The 20284-nt window shown below is 35.8% G+C and overlaps 1 non-coding gene across 1 annotated transcript; it reads right to left on the bottom strand.

The window, feature by feature from the left end:
- Window positions 1-7509: 7509 nt before the first annotated feature.
- LOC124886848 lies at window positions 7510-7611 on the bottom strand. Its single transcript, XR_007044254.1, has one exon. It is a non-coding gene; the product is annotated as a small nucleolar RNA R71 (small nucleolar RNA).
- Between the last annotated feature and the right edge of the window lie 12673 nt (window positions 7612-20284).

Below are 20284 nucleotides of genomic sequence, written 5' to 3' on the forward strand. Positions count from 1 at the left end.
GTTAGTCTCTAGAATGACTAAAATGGGAAAGGATTTTAATCTTTTAAAGGATTTGGGGTCAAATACTGAAGATTATGAAATTTCCCCTAAGTTAAATCTCGTGTGACCGCGATCTCACTAGATTCACTGCACGATTGAGTATAGAACAATGTGATCATGGTTGTTGATTGTCTTGACTAGCCGCGACTGTGGACCATTGTAACTGAGGCCTGTTTCTTCTCCAAATCTTCCAGTTGCACTTCCTTTAACTTCCTTTGATCCTTTTTTTCTCAAGTCCGCATCATTTCATCTCATAGCCCGTATGACTGCAAAATGTGGATTTTAGTGCATTTAATCATACATAGGTCTCTTTTATTCTTTTAACACATAGTAATATACAAAATTGTCTAGCGTAAATAAGCGATAAATTCATGGGGACAAGGAGAGCCCTTCACCACTCGATTCATATGTATCACAAGCCAATTATGTAAAGTATCAAGAGTAACAAAATAAATAGGGATCTACCATTACTATGCTTGAGAAAGCCTACTTATCCTAAGCGGCATCACATCGTGATCTATGGGTTGCACATGAAAAGATGGTCATAAGGGAGAAAAAAGAGATAGATTTTTTAACAAGACATGGAAGGGGGTAAAGGGTATTTAGAATGTCCTAAAACCCCGTGATTTACTTTCTTCATCTCGAGTGGAGAGTGATGATGATGCCTCAGTTGAGTGGTCCAGTTCTGAGCAGGCTAATGATTATGCAGAGTCTATGAGTGACTGAAACTCTTGATGCGGTTTGAGGGAGCACCCTTATCTCTCTTTATGCTTGATTATTTATGCAGTGAGAATATTTCCACCTCTTTAGTTGGGGGTGTAGGTCTCCATATTCATATTATTTAGGCCTATATTATTGATAATTTTGGATATTTTGATGTTGTTTCTTTTTGACGACTTGGGTTGTAATATTTCGGCACTCTGATGGAGCCCACATTTGCATGGATTAGTTATTTTCTTCTTAGATTTCTACTTTTTCTTTAGTTTACTTATTGAAATATTGGATGATATTTTCCATATGATAAATTGATTGATGACATTCATATGTTGAAAGTATCGTATTTGGGTTTAGAGCCATGAATGTAGGGAAAGTATGAGTACCCATCGCATCAAAGTCACAAATACAAGAAAAGTTTGAGTACTTGTAGCATTTCAGATTTTGGGAGCACATTTATACTTATGGTGAATATAGAATAGCCATATGGTTGGTTAGCCTATATGAAAACCACAATGTGAGATTAACGCTGGGGTTTGTGCCATAAATAGCCAATCATGTGTGGTGCCCATGGAAAGTTAACATCCCACATTTTCCAAAATTATATTTAAAAAATAGAGGGCATAGACCTGAGAAACCTTGTAGCAAGTGTTTTCCTCCTTTTTTGAGTCTAAAATTTTGACTTGTGATATTTGGGAAATGCTCCACGTTTTATCTCTAGAGGAAGGGGCAATTTAACCTCCTTGGCAAATTTCACATGTCGTGTGTGGTAAGTGTAGTTGTCCAAATATCATGCATATTTGTACCATCTAGACCTTGCCTCGTTATTCTCTATAGGTTAATTTTGATTCTACTTGATTGGGGAGATGATTTTACACCATCTTTATGACATTGGAAGTCCACTTTAGCCTAAAATGCTTATCCTTACATAGTTGTTATTCCTAGTCACTAACTTTGAGCCCTTAGACCTTTCTTTGGCAAACACATTACAATCCATAAGCCTTTTAATCTTTACCTTCTTTTGAACGCATACCTCTTTGAACTTAAATTATAACTTGAGGCTAAAATCCTAAGTTGGTGATGGTGATGGTTTAAAATGGTAACTTTGGGCCAAGAAGTTATAAGTAAGTACCTCTGATTTTAAGTATTAAGAATAATTAAATCAAAAAGGGAAAGGACCCAACAAAGTAAAGAGAATCACTAAGGGTGCAAGAAAAAGAAATGAAAAGGGAAATAGATGATCCATGAAAATTTGAATTAGGCACATGCGTAAAGAGTGAAAACAAAAGAAGTGACCCATGATAAAAAAGTTGTATGAAATAGTGTGATGTAGATGTTCAAGAAAGATTTAGCCATGTTGTTCCTAAAAGATATTCTACCCTACCCCTAACTTACGTTACAAGCATAAAAATCCTTTCTTGATTTCCATCCTAGTATTTTCATTGTAGTGGAGATTGAAAATAGGTGCAAGCCAATGGCATGGTACTTGTGAGCATTGAGAGTTTCTGGGAGAGACAGAGAGTGTGTTCTACACTTAAATTTCATGTTGCATAATTGATAACTTGGTGTATGAAATTTTCTTTCTCGTGAGAAGGCATGTAAATTAGTCGAGGTGGGTAATTTTGTCATCTCCCAAAAAATGGGGTAAAAAGAGTATAATGTAGTTGGGGTAAAAAAGGATTCAATTTTAGAGTATTAGTAATTGTTGCATAGTTGCTCTTTAAAATCTCTTGCATCCTTGAAAAAGCATATTTTATGTTGAGGGCTATTGTGTAAATAGTTTTGTCCATGTTTGATGAACTAAATTATGGTATCAACTAAGCCTAAAGTCATTATGATTATTTGGGTCATTCAATGTGGGCATAAATTTGGATAGTCTCATGGAAAGGGGTAGTGTTGCTAGAGGAAATGAAAATATTTAAGTTGGGGGTGTTGTTGAGCAGTTATTTTACCGCTCATTTACGCTAGACAATCATTCACATTATCATTTTTCTAATGAATAAAAGAGGCCTATGTATAATTAAATACCCTAATATCCACATTTTGCAGTCATACATGTTATGAGATGGAAATCTGTGGAGTTGAGCTAAAAAGGACCAAAAGAATAGAAAGAAAGTTAAGTTGGTATACCTAGAGCCGAAACATGCCTCAGTTACCACAGTCGCGGCCTGAGGGACGCTATCATGGAAATTCAAGATGGTCATCAACCATGATCGCGTTTATCTACACGCGTTCACAGTAGCCACGATCACGACGAATCTAGTGTGATCACAGTCACAAAGGATTTAGATTAGAGGAAATTTCATAATTTTAAGTGGCCGATCCCGAATCCTTTAAAAGCTTAAAACCCTTTCCCATTTTAGGTATTCTAGAGACTAGCAATACTTTGAATTTGAAATTGAATCCCTAAATTGGGGAAGAAATATAAAGTTGATTTGGAGACTTTGATTTCAAATTTGTGAAGAATGGATGCTTTGAACAACCCATTTGGTAGATGTTTCTCCATTTTGTTCATGAGTAGCTAAATCTTTTAGTCTTGGGATTATGTTGAACTAAGGTGCAAATTAGTTTTGGGTTGTGAAGTATTTGTGTACATATTAGTTAGATAATAATGGCTTATACTATTGCTTGATTAAATTGGTTGGGATTTGTAGGTGAAAACCCCAAATACCCATATGAGTTTGTGAGTGAAGACTCCACACTTTTGAAAGGCCAAACCATGTTTGAAAGAGGAGTTTGGGTAAACATTGGGAACCGTCATCATCCTTTAAAGAGGGATGTGGGAACCCAGGTAATAGTATCGAATTATTGGGTTTAATCTACTCATTTTCACTATCTTAGACATGAAGGTGATTTTGTGGTTGATTTTGCCTTGGGTATCATCCTAGAAATAGGGATTCCTTAGTAGAGGTAGTGGGTGAATATGATTGTCACACTTGGTAAGTACTAGAAATGGTCAACAATTGTAATCCTTGAATTTTTATTGAGAAATTAGCCTTAAGGGCCTTAGACCTAATAATAGAGAATCGGCCTAAGAGAGATGAAATCTACCTAAGGAAACAAAAAGACAAACAATACAAAAAAGTAAAGATAGATAAATTGACATAAGAGACAACGAAGAAGTAAGAACGAACGTGTATATCAAAGGCAAAGACCCCTAAAACTCATCGAATCAAACACCAGTTTCTTATGTGGACCCAAGAGGGAATTAATTTCCTCAAGAACCCTCATTTTTATGCCAAGATTAACCCCTTGTTACACCATCACTCTCTCAAGATAAAAGTTTATTCAATATCAATAATAAGCTAAAAAGGAACTAAACCTAATAGTGGCAATATAGTCTAGTACAAAATGAAATCACTAAAACACCCTTAATAAATTCAACACTCAAAAGTTGTCTCTCCAAGTGGTGGCTTCATCATTATTCATAAAGATTCAAAAGGTGGAACACCTTAGAGGGATTCAAAATATATTCACATACGTTCATCTTCATGAATAAACCTTGAAGGATTTGCAATTCCCGTGTTTGAGTCCTTGTGAATATTCTTGAATTTTTTGCACCTTTATCATCCTCTCAATCTTAAAATGAATTTGACCTCAAATTCACAGGTTCATCACCCTCAATGGTGTCAATAGGTGAGAGGTGACATACATTGAATGTGTTGTGCACTTGGTATTCCAGAGGAAGATCGATCTTGCACGTATTATTATTGATCCTTTAAAGCACTTGAAAAAGGTCATCACCCCTTTACAAACTTGGCCTTTCTTTGTGTTGGAAACCGATCCTTCCTAAGGTGAACCCATACCTAATCACCTGGTTCCATCACAAGCCTTCTTCTCCCCTTGTTGGACCTCTTGGAAACTTCATAGTTTCTCCTCTCAAGGCAGATTCTCACCTTTTCATGCAACTTATTCATGGCTTCTGCTCTTTTATTTCCATCTAAACTCAACACAAAATCACTAGACAAGGGGGTTAAATCTAAAGGGGTAAAGGGGTTTAGGCCGTATACACACTCAAAGAGAGTCATACCGGTAGTTGAATGGATAACACAATTATAAGAAAACTAGACTAAGGGTATGTTATCCTACTAAGAAGTCATCATACCTTTAACCATGGAACGTAGGATATAACCCAAGTTTCAATTTTATACTTCTATTTGGCCATCGTTTTGTGGGTTGTAAGAGGTTGAGGAAAGCAATTTCGTACCAAGCCCACCCCACATTGACATCCAAAAGTGACTAAGAAACTTAGAGTCCCTATCACTAATAATGGTCTGAGGGATCACATGTAGTTTAAAAATATGCTCAATAAATAGAGAGGCTACACGAGATGTATCCTCACTTTTAGAACATGGGATGAAGTGGGCCATCTTAGAGAACCGGTCAATGATGTTGGGTGTATTTATACACTTTAGTGTTGCTATATTTTCTTATTTATTATTGTTTTTAGAGTAATTCTTGTGCTTTATATGTTTATGATGATAGAAATAGGAATATAAGTGTTCAAGTGTGTGTTTACAAGGTGAAAAGGTGTTTTCAAAAAAGTTTTGGTTTAAAAGGATCATTTAGAGTCTAGACGAGAAAATAAGTTTTACTAGCTTGAGGTAGGTGTTGTTTTAGTTATTTTCAATGGATTCTACTTTGTGGAAAGGGTTTATAATGGTCTTATTTAGAAAATATATTTGTAACAACTTATTTATAATGGGCATAGATCAATTGTATTAAGACAAGAGTCAATACTTAAGTTAAAGTCTAATGTGGGTGAGTCTAGTCTTAGCTTATATTTTTAGTTCATTGTTGAGAATGTGGTGTGGTTTTGAGATCTAATATATCTTTCAGTGAGCACAAAATGCATTTTAACTTTATATTTTGTCATTCTATCATCAAGAGGATACTTTCAAATATGAACTACTTAGCACTTATAGCACTTCTCTCTTGGGCATTTAGTACCATGTTTCATTTTGTACTTCTTATATTTCCTACCTAGAATTCATTAATGATAATACAAATAACCTGTATGTATTACATATATAGATATATAAAATATTTCTTTAAGGACTTGGCAGTTGAGTTCCACAACAAAAGGTAAACAACACCAAAAGGTGTGGAATGGAAGACAAAGAAAAAGACTTAGTGTTGGCATCAAAGGCTAATTCCAGAGAGCCCACACATTTAGGGCATGCCACAGAGCTCTTCCCACAAGATTTGTAATGCCTTGTGGACCTCTTGAAATGTGAAATTCACCGTGATGCTTTGTTCATTCCATGTGTAATGCAACCCGATACAACACATATAACCTACATGGCTTGGAGACTACTACTATATATAGGATAATTTGTACTCATTTTGGACAACTTTGGAACATCTTTGGAAATTGAGGACTTTTCTACAATAAATTTTAAGGGTTTTACATTCTTTAATTTATATCTTTCATGGTTTTAATCAGGTATCAAGAATCTTGATTACAATTATCACTATTAGTGGCTAAACACCCTCTTTTCGGGGTTAAAGCCAAAAGCTTGATTACTATCGTTATGGATTGATTTAGTTTGATTTTATTATCATATTTGGTTGTTGTTTTAGCCTTGTTTTAACTATTTTAAGGATTTATGGCCCTTAGAATATATTTGTCGACCTTTTGATCTTGGAAGGGGGAATAGGAAGATAGAACAAGAGAATAAACAAAGTAGGGTTCTTATTCCTTTATGAAATAAGGAATTTTAATTATTGTCTAGGACATGGTTGTACCTAGAAGGCTTGCTTGATTCATATTTACAATGATAGATTTAAGAACTTTATTGGATAATTACATCCCCTCTTAATGATGTAGTTGTAATGTCTACATTAGGTAAACGATTATACGTCGGGAGACCATGATCATGCGATAAACCCTATGAATCTATAATCAAGATAAGTGACTTAAGGAATGAAGTTCAATATGTAGTAGGATTGTTCAAACTGATTTAAACCTAGTGAACTAGAATTGAATAGTTGTTGGAACTAGTCCAATTCAATAGTTGTTGGAACTAGTCCCTGTGGGATCGATGCTCGACTTTCTTTAAGGCCACTATATTACTTGGTAGGTCACGTACACTTATGTCTATGCTTAGGTGCTATCAAGTTTTTGGAGCCATCGCCGAGGACTAGTAATTGGGAAACTATTTTTATTTTAGTTTTAAATTTTAGATTTCCTTTGTCTTGTTTTTGTATTTCGAGGAAATAGGTTTTCAGGCTAGTAAGCTGGCAAGGGATAGGGAATTAGTTGAACCACGTCCCAAACCTGAGCAATGCTTCCATCAACAAAGTATAGAAGCAATTCTTCCTCCCTGTATTTCAAAAATAGAAGAGTATTAAGATAATCCTTCTCTTATGGCTGAAGAACAACTAGCCCGCAGGACAGTTCATGAAGTGGCAATACCACTTCCAATAAATTTTACCTCCCCTTTTTAGAAACTTACTGCTGGAGGTAATTTTGAGCCCAAACAGAATATGGTACAACTTTTGATTAGCAGTGAAAAGTTCATAAGGCCTTCCCATGAAGATACACAAGTCCACTTGCAAACCTTTTCGGAGATCAGTTACACATTTATCCCTACAAGTGTGTCAACTCATTACATGAGGTTGACACTATTCCACGTTTCACTATTAGGGGAAGAAAAGTAGTGGTTGAATGCTAAGCCAACAAATTCAATCACTACCTAGGATGATTTAGTTAAGACATTCCACATCTGATTTTTGTCATCTGTAAAGACTGGGAAAGTTCACAATGAGATTATGTGCTTTAAACAAAAGAAAAATGAAAATTTATATCATGATTTGGAGCATTTCAAGGATCATCTATGGGACTGTCCATACCATCAATAGTTAAATAAGGTATTAGCTTATACTTTTGTTGAGGAACTTGATCGTAACACAAGGATTTTGCTAGGTTCAACTTTAGGTGGTCAAGCTTTAGAGATGACGTACGCTGAGCTGTATACTTTATTGAACTGGAATGCACAAGTAAATCTAGTATGATATTTAGACTTAAGGAGTGTTACTAAAAAGGTTGCAGGTGTTTTGGAGGTGGATCAGTTTACGACAATATCTGCCCAAATTACTGCATTACGATGTTAGTTGACTACACAGCTAGAAACATAAAATTTGGTGTTACACCATCTACAATTGAAGTGAATGCAATTCAACTGATAAGAATTTGGTGTGTGGTGTGTGGAAATAGTGGTCATTTTGCAAATATATATGCTGCAAATCCTCATTCTGTGGAGTTTAAGGGAAATTTTTAGAGGCCTAACTATAGGAACACCTGCAACATGAAGTGGTAGACTCAACCACTAAATCAACAATAGAAACTCCAACAACAGAAGTTTTAGTAACCCCAAAGCTTAAGTAAATCAGACCATAAATATAAATTTGGAGTAGATGATGAAACAAATTCTAGATGCCTAATCAAAATTGGCAGAAGATATGAAGAATCAATAGACCATTACAAGGAGCTTGGAGTTATAGTTAGGTTAAATACAATAGGTATAAAATACCAAGCCTCAAGATAGGTTTCCAAGTGATATTGAAAACCCAATACAAGTTATGGAAAAAACTGTAAGGAGTTGTAAAGAGTTTAATAAAGAACCTCCAAAGGCCACTAAGAAGGTGGATGTAGAGAAAGATCCTAAGCAGATAAAGGACAAAGTTGATGAAAAATTTAAGAAAGTCTGAATTCTAGAAAACAAAAATCATTGAAGTGGTGAAGAAGATCCCATAACTACCATTCCCACAAAAGGATATAAATGTAGAGGAGGATATGTGCTTCAAGAAGTTCTTTGAAATATTCAGAGAGCTATACATTAACTTACCTTTTGAAAATATTTTGTAGGGAATGCCCATGTATGCTAAGTACTTGATGGATGTAGTTGCTAATAAAGCTAAATTGCAGGATGTGGAAGTTGTAGCTTTCACTGAGGAGTGTAGATTTATGGTGACTCAAAATATGTCCAAAAAGCTTAAGGACCCTTGGAAGTTCACACTTCCCATTCAGATTGGAAACAATGAGGTGGTTCAATCACTTAGTGACTTAGGCGTAAGCATAAACTTGATGCCTCTATCTTTGCTAAAATATTTAGTCTTGGGAAAGCCTAGATCGAGTTTTGTGCTACTGCAGCTAGCAAACGAGACCATAACTGTCCAGAAAGAGTCATAGAGGATGTTCTCATGAAGATTGGTAAGTTTATTATTCCTGTTAACTTTATTGTTTTAGATTTTTAAAAAAGATAAAAGAGTACCAGTCATCTTGGGACATCCATTTATAGCGAAGGGAGGATCTTTGATTGATATGAGAAAAGGCACGCTCATAATGAGTTTGGAGGATAAAGACTTAGTTTTTAAAGTGTATAAATTGATTAACACACTAAACCATTATAAATACTTGTGCATAATAACCATGATTGAAGGGTATAAGAGTAGGATGGTGGAGCCAGTTCCGTAAAAGGCCTTTTCGAACTTCCTCATTGAGCAACCCAAGTCTTCAACATCTAAGCCCAACATGAAGTAGATTGATGAGCCTGGAAAGACAAAATTTGAAAAAGTTGTTAACTGTGAGAGGTCAAAAACAAATAAGAAGATAGGATCCAAGTGTGAGGAAAAGGATAAAGGAATATGGAGGCGTGGTAGTTGGGTCGCGTTGCGACACTAAATTAGGTGCTGCTTGGGAGTAAACCCAAGTTAGGTAGGAATTCTTAAACTTTAATTTTTAGTTTTTACTTCACATAGTTTTTGTTTTTATGGAGTCACAGGTTGATGGGAAGTATGCGTACCGAAAATATAACCTAAGGAGCATGGAAAAGACTGAGTGTAGGGTGGTCCCCAGCCCTTTTTAATAATAAAAAATGCTACTATCTAGGCTTATAAGCCTCAGGGAGTATTTCTATACTTACTTTTGAGTATACTTTGGGGACAAAGTAGATTTTTAAGCGTGGGGGTAGGGAAATTCCTATTTTTAGGGTAATTTTAAAAAAAAATTGTGTTAGTAAAAAATAAGATGTTCTTGTTGGTTCTATATTAGACTGCATGATGCAAGTGTTTTAGTTGTAAAAGCATGTTGATTGTGTGAATTACTACTTTTTAGACTTTTAGCATTATGATTATGACTCTTGTACTTGTTTGCTTAAATTTGAATTCATGTGGTTATTTGGTTAAGATTCTAGGATGATCCTATATGAGTTGAGCATGTACCAAATGTGTGTGAGATGTTGTATATTCCTTGTTATATGTGACGTCTAGAACCTGCCTGGTGTGTGTGCAAAGAAAAATAAATAGTGTGGGGTTAGGAGATGATATAGGCATTTCTTTTATAGCCTTATTTTATACCTTCTTTCACCTAACCTTTAGCATAATTCTAGCTAACCCCTATTGAGCCTTGAAATTCTTCTTTGGAAGGGTCATATATAGCCTAATCCCCTTCTTTGATAGATCGGAATGTGATCCAAATGCTCCTAAATGCTTTAGTGTTAAATTAATTAAGTAAGGAGTTTGAAAAATAAGAAGAAAAAAGGTGAAGGTGATTCCCCAAAGTAATAGTTACTTGTGTGTACAATTGCATTGTGGTTGGGAGTTAGAGAAATTTGTACTTAAGAAATTTCTATTTTTAGCCCAGTCATGTTACAATGAATCTATTTTGGCCTTGGTCCTCCTTTGATGTTGTGTACCTCAACTAAGGAAAATTTCTTAAGTTGAGGGTGGCTATCATAGGGGTATGTAACATAAACTGGGTGCGAAAAAGGGTAAATTAAAAGATATATACTTAGTATACCCCCAACATAGTGTTTGTTAAAGAGCTTAATGAGATGGGGTGAAAACTAAAGAATGTGGTAGATAAAAGTTATGTAACTTGGTTGTAAAGGTAGATTGAATGTATAACGTGACGTGTTAAAGAGCTTAGGGAAGATAGTCACTATTAAGCCAAAATAGTTCCTACCCATCCCTTAGCCTACATTAAAATCATTAAAGACCTATTTGATCCTAAGATTCATCATTCTGATATTAGTAGAGTACTACACTATGGGCAAACTTATGGTTCATAATGTTTAACTTGTGAATTCCTTGAGTGAGTGAGCTCAATTTAATTATCGTACCTATTATGAGATATATTGCTTTTATATGAGAGATTATAGGTAAATTTCTTATGGTGAGGGCACATGTTTAATAGATGTGGGTGATTTGTATGATGTCCTTGATTGATAAATGTGCATGGGTTTGCCAATTTGGTGAATCAAGTCTTGAGGCTAGGATATTTGCATGTAGTGTTCTTGAACTATCAATTGTGTACATAACATGCTTTGTGTAGAAACTTGCATTCTATGTAGTACTAGCTTGCGTGTATAGCAGATAGTAGAAGTGTAGATTCTCCTCAGCTTATGATGCTTAGAGTAAAGAGTTATTCGAGGAAGAACAAGTCTTTAAGTGTAGGGTGGTGATATTAGGTGTATTTATGCACTTTAGTGTTGCTATCTTAGCTTATTTAGACTTGTTTTGTCCGTAATTCTTATTATTTATGTAGTGATGATGATATAAATAAGCATGTAAGTGTTCAAGTGTGTGTTTACACGGTGAAAAGGTATTTTCAAACAAGTTTGGGTTTAAAAGGATCATTTAGTCTAGACGATAAAACTAGTTTTACCAGCTTGAGTTAGGTGTTGTTCTAGTTGTTTTCGATGGATTCTACTGTGTGTAATGAGTTCCTAATGGTCTTATTATGTAATTATATATGGATAAACTTTTTTATAATGTAAAATTTTCAATTGGATTAAGCCAAGAGTCAAAACATAAGTTAAAAACTAATGTGGGCGAGCCCAGTCTTAGCCCGTGTTTTTAGTTCATCGTTGAGAATGTTGTGTAGTTTTGAGCTATAATATTTGGTGTTTGATCATGTATGATTTTTGATGAGTTGATTATAATTATTTATTGAGGAAATAAAATCTGGAAAACAAAGGGAAAAAACACCAAAAGGTGTGGAATGGATGACAAAGCAAATGACTTAATGTTGGCATCAAAGGCTAATTCCAGAGAGTTCATACATTTGGCGCGCTCCTCGGATATCTTCCCACGAGATATGAAATTCCCCATGGACCTATTTCCATATGAAATGCTCTACGACATGTTGTTCTCTCCATATGAAATGCAACGTGATGCACCACATATTCCCTACACGTCTTAGAGACTACTACTATATATAGAATAATTAGTACTCATTGTGGAGAACTTTGGAACATCTTTGGAGATTGAGGAATATGATTCAAACTTTATTTTAGGTTTTACATTCTATAAATTATCTCTTTCATGGTTTTAATCATGCATTCAAGAATCAGGATTACGGTTATGACTATTAGTGGTTAAATGCCCTCATTCCAGGGTTAAAACCAAGAACTTGATTACTATCATTATGAATTTATTTTGTTTAATTTTCTTATCATATTTGGTTGTTTTTTTATCTTTGTTTTAACTATTTTAAAGATTCATGGCCCTTAGAATATATTCATTATCAACCTTTTGATCTTGGGAGGGGGAATAGGAAGATTGAACAAGGGAATAAACAATGTAGGGTTCTTATTCCTTTATGAAATAAGGAATTTGAATTGGCATCTAAGATAGGGATTTACCTAGAAACATTGCTTAATTCACATGTAGGATGATAGCTTTAAAAACTTAATTGGATTATTACATCCCCGCTCAACAATGTAGTTGTAATTTCAAAGCTAGGTAAACTATTAGAGGTTGGGAGACCATGATCATGCGTAAACCCTATGAATCAACAACCAAGATAAGCAACTTAACGAATGAAGTTCAATAACTTAGTAGGATTGTTCAAAGTGATTTAACCTTAGGCTTTATTCTAGTGTTTGTCTTAAATCTTCTTTTTTACGCACTGCTTACTTTAATTTTCGTTTACAACTTTCAAACTCTCTTTTGGTAACACTTTTCATCAAGTTAATCTCAATAAGTGAACTAGAATTGAATAGTTGTTGGAACTAGACCCTGTGGGATCGTTACTCGGCCTTCTTTAAGGCCACTATATTACTTGGTAGACCATGCACACTTGTGTGTGCTCTTGGGTATTATTAGTCAATAACCACAAAAATGCTATCCCTACCTCTCCTTGTCCTTGGAATCCCCAAAACAAATTCCATATATATGTCAATCCAAGGGCATAGGGGAGTGGGTAGTGGGATATATAATCCCTGAGGGAGGAGGGAAGATTTGGCACTCCTACAATCCATACATTAGCCACAAATCCTAGAAAAATCATTGCGTATCTTGGGCCAATAGAATTGTTCCTCTAGGATAACAAGGGTATTTTTAACCCCAAAGTGTCCCATCAAACCACCATCATGTGCCTGTCTCAAAATCATTTACACCAAGAACTTGAGGGCGCACACAACCTTATTCCTTTGAAGAAATACCCATCAAACTTGGAATAGGGAGTGGAAACCCCATCCTTGAGCCATTTTTATCTACCCCATTCCTCACAATCCCAAAAAATAGGGGAAAATGTGGGGTCCTTGGGATACATCATCTTAGGGCTCTCAAATCCCATCAACTTGGAAGATAAGGTAGAAATAAGCACATGTTTCCTAGATAATGCGTTGGAAACCATATTTTCCTTTCCCTTTTTGTACTGAATGATATAAGGGAAGGTTTATAGGAACTCAATATACTTTGCATACCTTTTGTATAGCTTACCTTAGGCCCTAAGTTGTTTCAAGTATTCATGATCTGTTCGGATCACAAACTCTTTGGTCCACAAGTAAAGTTGACAATTACCCAAAGTTTGAACCAAGGAGTATAACTCTAGATCATAAGTGGAATTATTTAGGGTTACGTCCTTAAGCTTCTCACTAAAATAGGAAACAGGTTTAAGATCATGCATTGATATGATACCTATTCCTACTTTACTTGCGTCACATTCAATTTCTAACATCTTATCAAAGTTGGGTAATTATAAAAAAGGGGCAGAAATAAGCATTGCCTTTAAGGTTTCAAATGCTTTGGCATTCTCTTCACCTAAATTGAAAAGCTTGTCCTTTTAGATGACCTCGATCAAGGGATCAGCGATGGTACTAAATTCTTTGACAACCGCCTATAAAAACTAGCCAACCCATGGAAGCTTCGTACTTCACCAATGGATTTTAGAGTTGGCCAATTCTTTATAGCGTCTATCTTAGATTCATCAACCTTGACTTCTCTTGAGCTTACAACAAATCCCAAAAACACAACTTTATTCAAACCAAAAAGGCATTTCTCAAGATTAGCATACAACTTTTTCTTTCTAAGGACTTCAAACACAGTTTCCAAATGTACAAGATGCTCTTCAAGGAATTTTCTATAAATGAGGAAATTATAAAAATGCACCGCAACAAACTTTCAAATAAACAGTTTCATCACATGTTCCATTAACCGCATGAAATTACTATGAGCATTAGTGAGGCCGAATGGCATGAAAATCCATTCATATTGACCAAATTTGGTCTTGAAGGCGGTCTTCCATTCATCATCCGTTTGCATTCTTATTTGGTGATAGTCACTCTTAAGATCAATTTTTTGTGAACACACATGAACCATTGAATTATTGAAGCATATCATCCAATAAGGGAATAGGGTGGCGATACTTTACTGTTGTCTTATTAATGGCTTGGTATTCCACACACATTCAACATGTTCCATCTTTATTTGGCACCAAGAAGACTGGAACCGCATATGGACTTATGATTTCTTTGATGTATCCTTTGTTGAGAAGTTCTTCAACTTGCCTTTGAAGTTATTTAGTATCCAAAGGGTTGCTTTGATATACCGGTTTGTTAGGAAATTGAGAGCCCGACATGAAGTCTATTTGATGTTCAATTCCCCAAACTGGGGGTAACCCTCATGGAAGTTCCTTTGGTAACACATCTATAAAATCCTACAAAACTAAGGAAATATAATAGGGGAAAGAAGAAGTAGATGGGTTGGTATTCAAAACATGAGTTAGAAGAAGAATAGTTGTTTGTCACCATACTCCTTGAAGAGATCCTTCTTCCGAGCCAACATCACCATAGGCTCTTTATCCTTTGATTTTGTTACTCCCTCGGCTTCTTGGCCTTCCCTACCCCCAGCTTCCCCTTCTCTCTCCTGCTTTCCTTTTTCCTTCAACTCCCTCAATTGTCGATGGACTTCATTCACTTGTAATGGTAAGAGAGGGTAGAGTGTGAACTTTCATCCATTGAATTAAAGAGATTATCAGTGGTTCTTCCATCCTGCTTAGTAGACCTATCATATTTCCATGGCCTTCCCAACAATAAGTGACAATCTTGTATAGGGATTACATCACAAAGAACTTCATCTTGTTTGTTTCCTACCTTGAACTAAATCACAACTTGCCGCATTACCTTTAATTCTCCACATTCATTCGAACATTGGAGTTTTTAAGGACTTGCATGTGTAGTTGTGGCAATCTTCAAAAAATCAACCATGGTGGCACTTGCAACATTTTTAAAACTTCCACTATGAATAACCATTGAGCACATACCTCCTTTAATATGGCATTTGGTATGTAAAAGATTGTCCATTTGACTAGGATCATCCAAAGAACTATTAACCATGACTCATCTTACGAAAAAGTTTGGCACTTCAAGCTCACCACCTTGCAGCCAAGTGTTTTCTTTATCTCCATATTATTGTATCTCATCTTGTAATTTCTCTCCATCTTGAGACTTGTCATCATTCTCATCCGATTCTAATCCTACCTCTTCTCTAAGATAATACAATTTCCTTTCCCTAAGGATCACATTTCTTTGATTTTGACATTCATTTACCTTGTGGCCCTACCCTTGACATTTTAAGCTTTGGAATACCTTATAATTTGATGTAGGATACTTATTACCTTCATGTATTGGAGGATATTTTTGGACAACCTTGGTCTCGGGTTATTTAGCATTGGATGGGTGATATTTGTTCTTGTGTCAACTAGAGGATGATTAAGCAAATTCTGGGTTCTTATGCCAGCCCAAGGATGATTTATGACCCTTTAAATTTAAAACGATTTCTCCTTGATATCCCTTTTAATTTCTAAGGATACTTAGAAGATACCTTCTATAGTCTCAAATATGTGAAGGTTGATGCGTTAGGAAATGTCTTTGTTCAACCCAACCTTGAACCGTATGATGTCATAATTTACTTTCTCTCCTCAATGATCAAGCTTTAAAATCAATTATTGTAACTCATCATAGTAAGCCATGACACTCTTTCTACCTTGTCTCGAGTTGTATAATTTGGCAAGGAGTTGACGCCTATAACTCTCTTGTAAGTACCAATGCCTCATAATTCCATTCAACCTATACAATGGAGGGGGTTCTCCCTCATTAAATTCATTCTTAAACCTTTTGACATACTCGAACCCTATGTTGGAATAACCTTAAAAGTGAGCTATAGCACAGCAAATCTTCTTTTCTTTGGTGAGATCATTAACTTGGATTATTCTTTCACAAGAGGACTCCCATAAATGATACACTTTGAAATTACTCTCACCTTTGAAAATTGGAAGACCAACCTTGATGGAATTGATTCCCACATCTCTGTCTTAGGGTCGGCTTCCCAAATTCCCTATAGCATAAGGCATTGCACTAAATTTTCCTCCTTGACCTTGAAATTTGCTTTGATCCATACGTCTATCTCTTACTTTGAACTTCACCTCCCCTATTTTTATATCAACAATGACTCTTCCAATGGGTAAGAAAGGTTTACCAAGGATGATGGGTACCTCTTGGTCCAATTCACAATCCAGATCCATAAAGTTTGTCCAAAGTATATATTTGTCCACCTTGACTAAAACATCTGAAAAAACTCGGGTCGATCTCTTGATCGACCGATCAACCATTAAGAGTCTCATTGATGTCGGGGTTAGTGCATCCAATCTAAGCTTCTTATAGATAGAAAAAGTCATGAGGTTGTACATGCACCAAGGTCACATAGAGCTCTTGAAAAGAAATGTGTTCCGATGGTACAAGGGATGTTGAAAACTCTGGGGTCTTCCTTTTTTTCCGCAACCCTGCTACTAATAATAATAGTGCAACCATGGCTGACTTCAATTGTGTCACCTTCGATGAGATTCTTCTTTGACATAAACTTTTTCATGATCTTAGAATATCTCAAAATCTAGGATATATATGGAAATATTGCTATTCTTGGTCATAAATTTCTTGACTTTGTCACTCTCCTCTTTGTAATGCAATCTTTGCGGAAATGGAGGAGGGACTTAGACTATGGGACTCGCATCATTTTATGCCTTCTCATTCTCAACTTCTATCGATTCCTTTTCATTGTCTTCCTCTTCATGAGATTTTAGTGGTACACTTTTTGGCTTAACCTTAGGCACTTTTTTACACGAATTTTCTATCAAGGTATCACTAAGGGTCCTTCCACTTCTAGTGACTATTGCTAAAACTTGACGACCGCCCCACTTGGCCTAGCATTTATTTGAATGAAAATTTGCCCAATTTAAGTTCCTAATTATTTGATGGAGGTAGAGTGAGACACCACAGTTTGGGAGAGTTGTGAGAAATCTCTTTTATTTTGCCAATCATTTTGTCTGTTCCTTCCACCTTCATTAAAATTTTTGAAAAACATCTTTGGATTTGTACTTATCGAGGTCAATAGAAATTGGATCTTTGTTCTTTGCCCGATCATATGGAGGTACATAGAACTTATAGTCATGGTCTCTATCTCTTCAATCACGTTCATAATCTTTCAGGCCTTGATTCCCGTGTTGCCTTTGATAGGTAGGGCGGAAACCCACCGTATAGTTTGCCAATTATTGAATCTCCTCATTAATTATTTTAGAATTTTTATCATCTACATAGATTTTTGATACCATGACATTCACCTCTTTTTCAGGTGCGCCCTTCACATGTTTTGTAAAAAGCTCTACTCATGTCATCATCTTAGCTATGTTCTCCTCTTACTCTTTATCTCTTTTACTTTGTTCCTTGTCAACCAAGGATGAAGTGGGAGAACTCTTAGGGACCACGGCATCTCGGGTGTGCCATCCTCGGTTTTTCTTGGTAACCTCCTCAAGCAAATTCATTTCAGCATGATAATGCAACTTCAAAAAAGAGCACCCCACAACATTGTCCACCACGGTTTTGTTGAGTGGGTCAAGGGCACGGTAGAAAATTTATAGAAGCATATTCTCTGGGACCTCGTGGTTTAGAGATTTCATTATTTTTCCATTGAATCTCTCCCACACTATATAAAAGGTCTCTCCATTCAGTTGCCTAAAGTTGATGATTTCCTACATCAATTAAAGCATTTTGAACATTAGGACTACTGGTCAAGAAAGATTTTAGTGAGTTCATCATATAACGTGATAGACCCAACCGAAAGAGATCAGAGTCATAATACCACCTCTCCCATTAGATAAAATGGGAAAAGGCAAAGCCGAATTGACTCTTGGGTTATGTGCGCCATATTAAGGGTTGTCACACCTTTACAAAATTCTTCAAATAAAGGTTTATGTCCTCATAAGCTCGCCCCCCCCAAAAGTCCATTCATTTGCAAAATGTGCAATATGACGCTTGTGACATGCAAGATACCATTCCCATGAGTTGGTGGGATCAGGATGGAACTTAAATTACCAATGTCATTGAGTTGCCCCTCCTCATTAATATGGCCAACAAAAGACCCGTCTTGACTAGCATTGTCTCTCATGGTTCCGTGTTGCTATGTAAATCACCTATAACAAAATTCAAAAACAAAAACCAAAATAAATACACACCAATATGGATATACCCTGAGTAAGAAACAACACCGTACAACTAAAAACTAAATTTAACTCCCCATCAATGATGCTATTTTGATAATGCTCACCTATGCCATATAAAATGGTAGAGAGTAGTTGTTGTCAATATCCATACTTACGTTGAGGTCGAATCCATAAGTATTGAAAGATAGAGTTCTAGTATTGTGGGTAATTAAGACCAACTAAGATAATACCTGAAGTGTTAGTAAAGTAAATTGCATAATTCGAAATTGGGGGTGGGGGATGGGGGTGGGGTTTCTATATTATGGGATAGTGTATATCGTAATAACTTGATTTCACAAACTAAGAAACAAACTTTGATTTAAATTGGATACTTGATGGATCTTGGGATCATGTATACCTAAGGTAAACTGAGGTGTGGGTGTATGAGATTTGATGCATATGCTAATAAACTCCTAATGTAGTAGGCTAGGTCTAGGGCCCTTGAGGCTAATTTCTCAATAAAACCTCAAGGATTTCAATTTTTGACCCTATCGTGTAACTAACAATTGTGAAAATCATATTCACCCACTACCTCAATTAAGGCATCCCTATTTCAAGGTGATACCCCAGGCAAAATCAACCACAAATCACCTTTCTATCAACGATAGTGAAAATGAGTAGATTTAACCCAACAATTGTATACTATTGCCTTGGTTCCTACATCCCTCTTTCAAGAATAATGAGGGTTCTTAAGATTCACTCAAACCCCTCTTTCAAGGATGGTTTGGGATTTCAAGAAATTGGAGTTTTCACTAAAAAAACCATTAAGGTATTTGGGGTTTTCACCCACAAATCCTAACCAATTAAATCAATAAATAGTATAACCGATTATTATCTAACTAGCATGTTCAAAAATCCATCACAACCAATAACTAATATACACCTTAGTTCAATGTAATCTCAAGACTAAAAGATATAGCTACTTATGAAGAAAAGAGAGAAACAAATACCAAATGGATTGTTCAAAGCATCCATTCTTCATAAATGTAAGAATCAAAGTCTTCAAAATTTTTTTTACAATTATTGCCCAATTTAGGTTTTTAATTTCAAATTTAAAGTATTTCTAGTCTCTAGAATTGCCATTATGGGAAAGGGTTTTAAGCTATTAAAGGATTTGGGGTCAACTATTAAAATTGCCACTGACCTAAATCCTGTGTGACTGCATTCTCACCAAATTTGCCACGATTGCGTCTACCGTGATTGTGTGTAAATCAATGTGATCTCGGCTACTGACCATCTTGACTATCCGCTATCACGGACCTCAGGCCGCGACCACGGTAACTTAGGCCTGCTTCCGTTATAGTTCTTCCAACTACACTTCCTTTCTCTTCCTTTGATCCATTTCAGCTCAAGTCTACATCATTCCATCTTATAACCTGTATGCCTGCAAAATATGGATATTAGTGTATTTAATCATAAATGGGTATCTTTTATTCATTTGAAAAAAGGTAATGTGCACGACTGTCAAGCATAAATGAGCTAAAAATTCACCGCTCATATATACCCCCACCTTAAAGCTTGTCTTGTCCTCAAGCAACACTAACCATTATCATAAGACTATGTGTATTTATGCCCACATTGAATGACCTAAATGATTATTATGACTTTAAGCTTAGTTGATACCACAATTTAGCTCTTCAAACATGGACAAAACTATTTCCAAAACACCCCTCAACATAGAATGTGCTTTTTTAAGGATGCGGGAGACTT

Source organism: Capsicum annuum, chromosome 8 (assembly GCF_002878395.1).
Source record: "Capsicum annuum cultivar UCD-10X-F1 chromosome 8, UCD10Xv1.1, whole genome shotgun sequence".
NCBI classification, from domain to species: domain Eukaryota; kingdom Viridiplantae; phylum Streptophyta; class Magnoliopsida; order Solanales; family Solanaceae; genus Capsicum; species Capsicum annuum.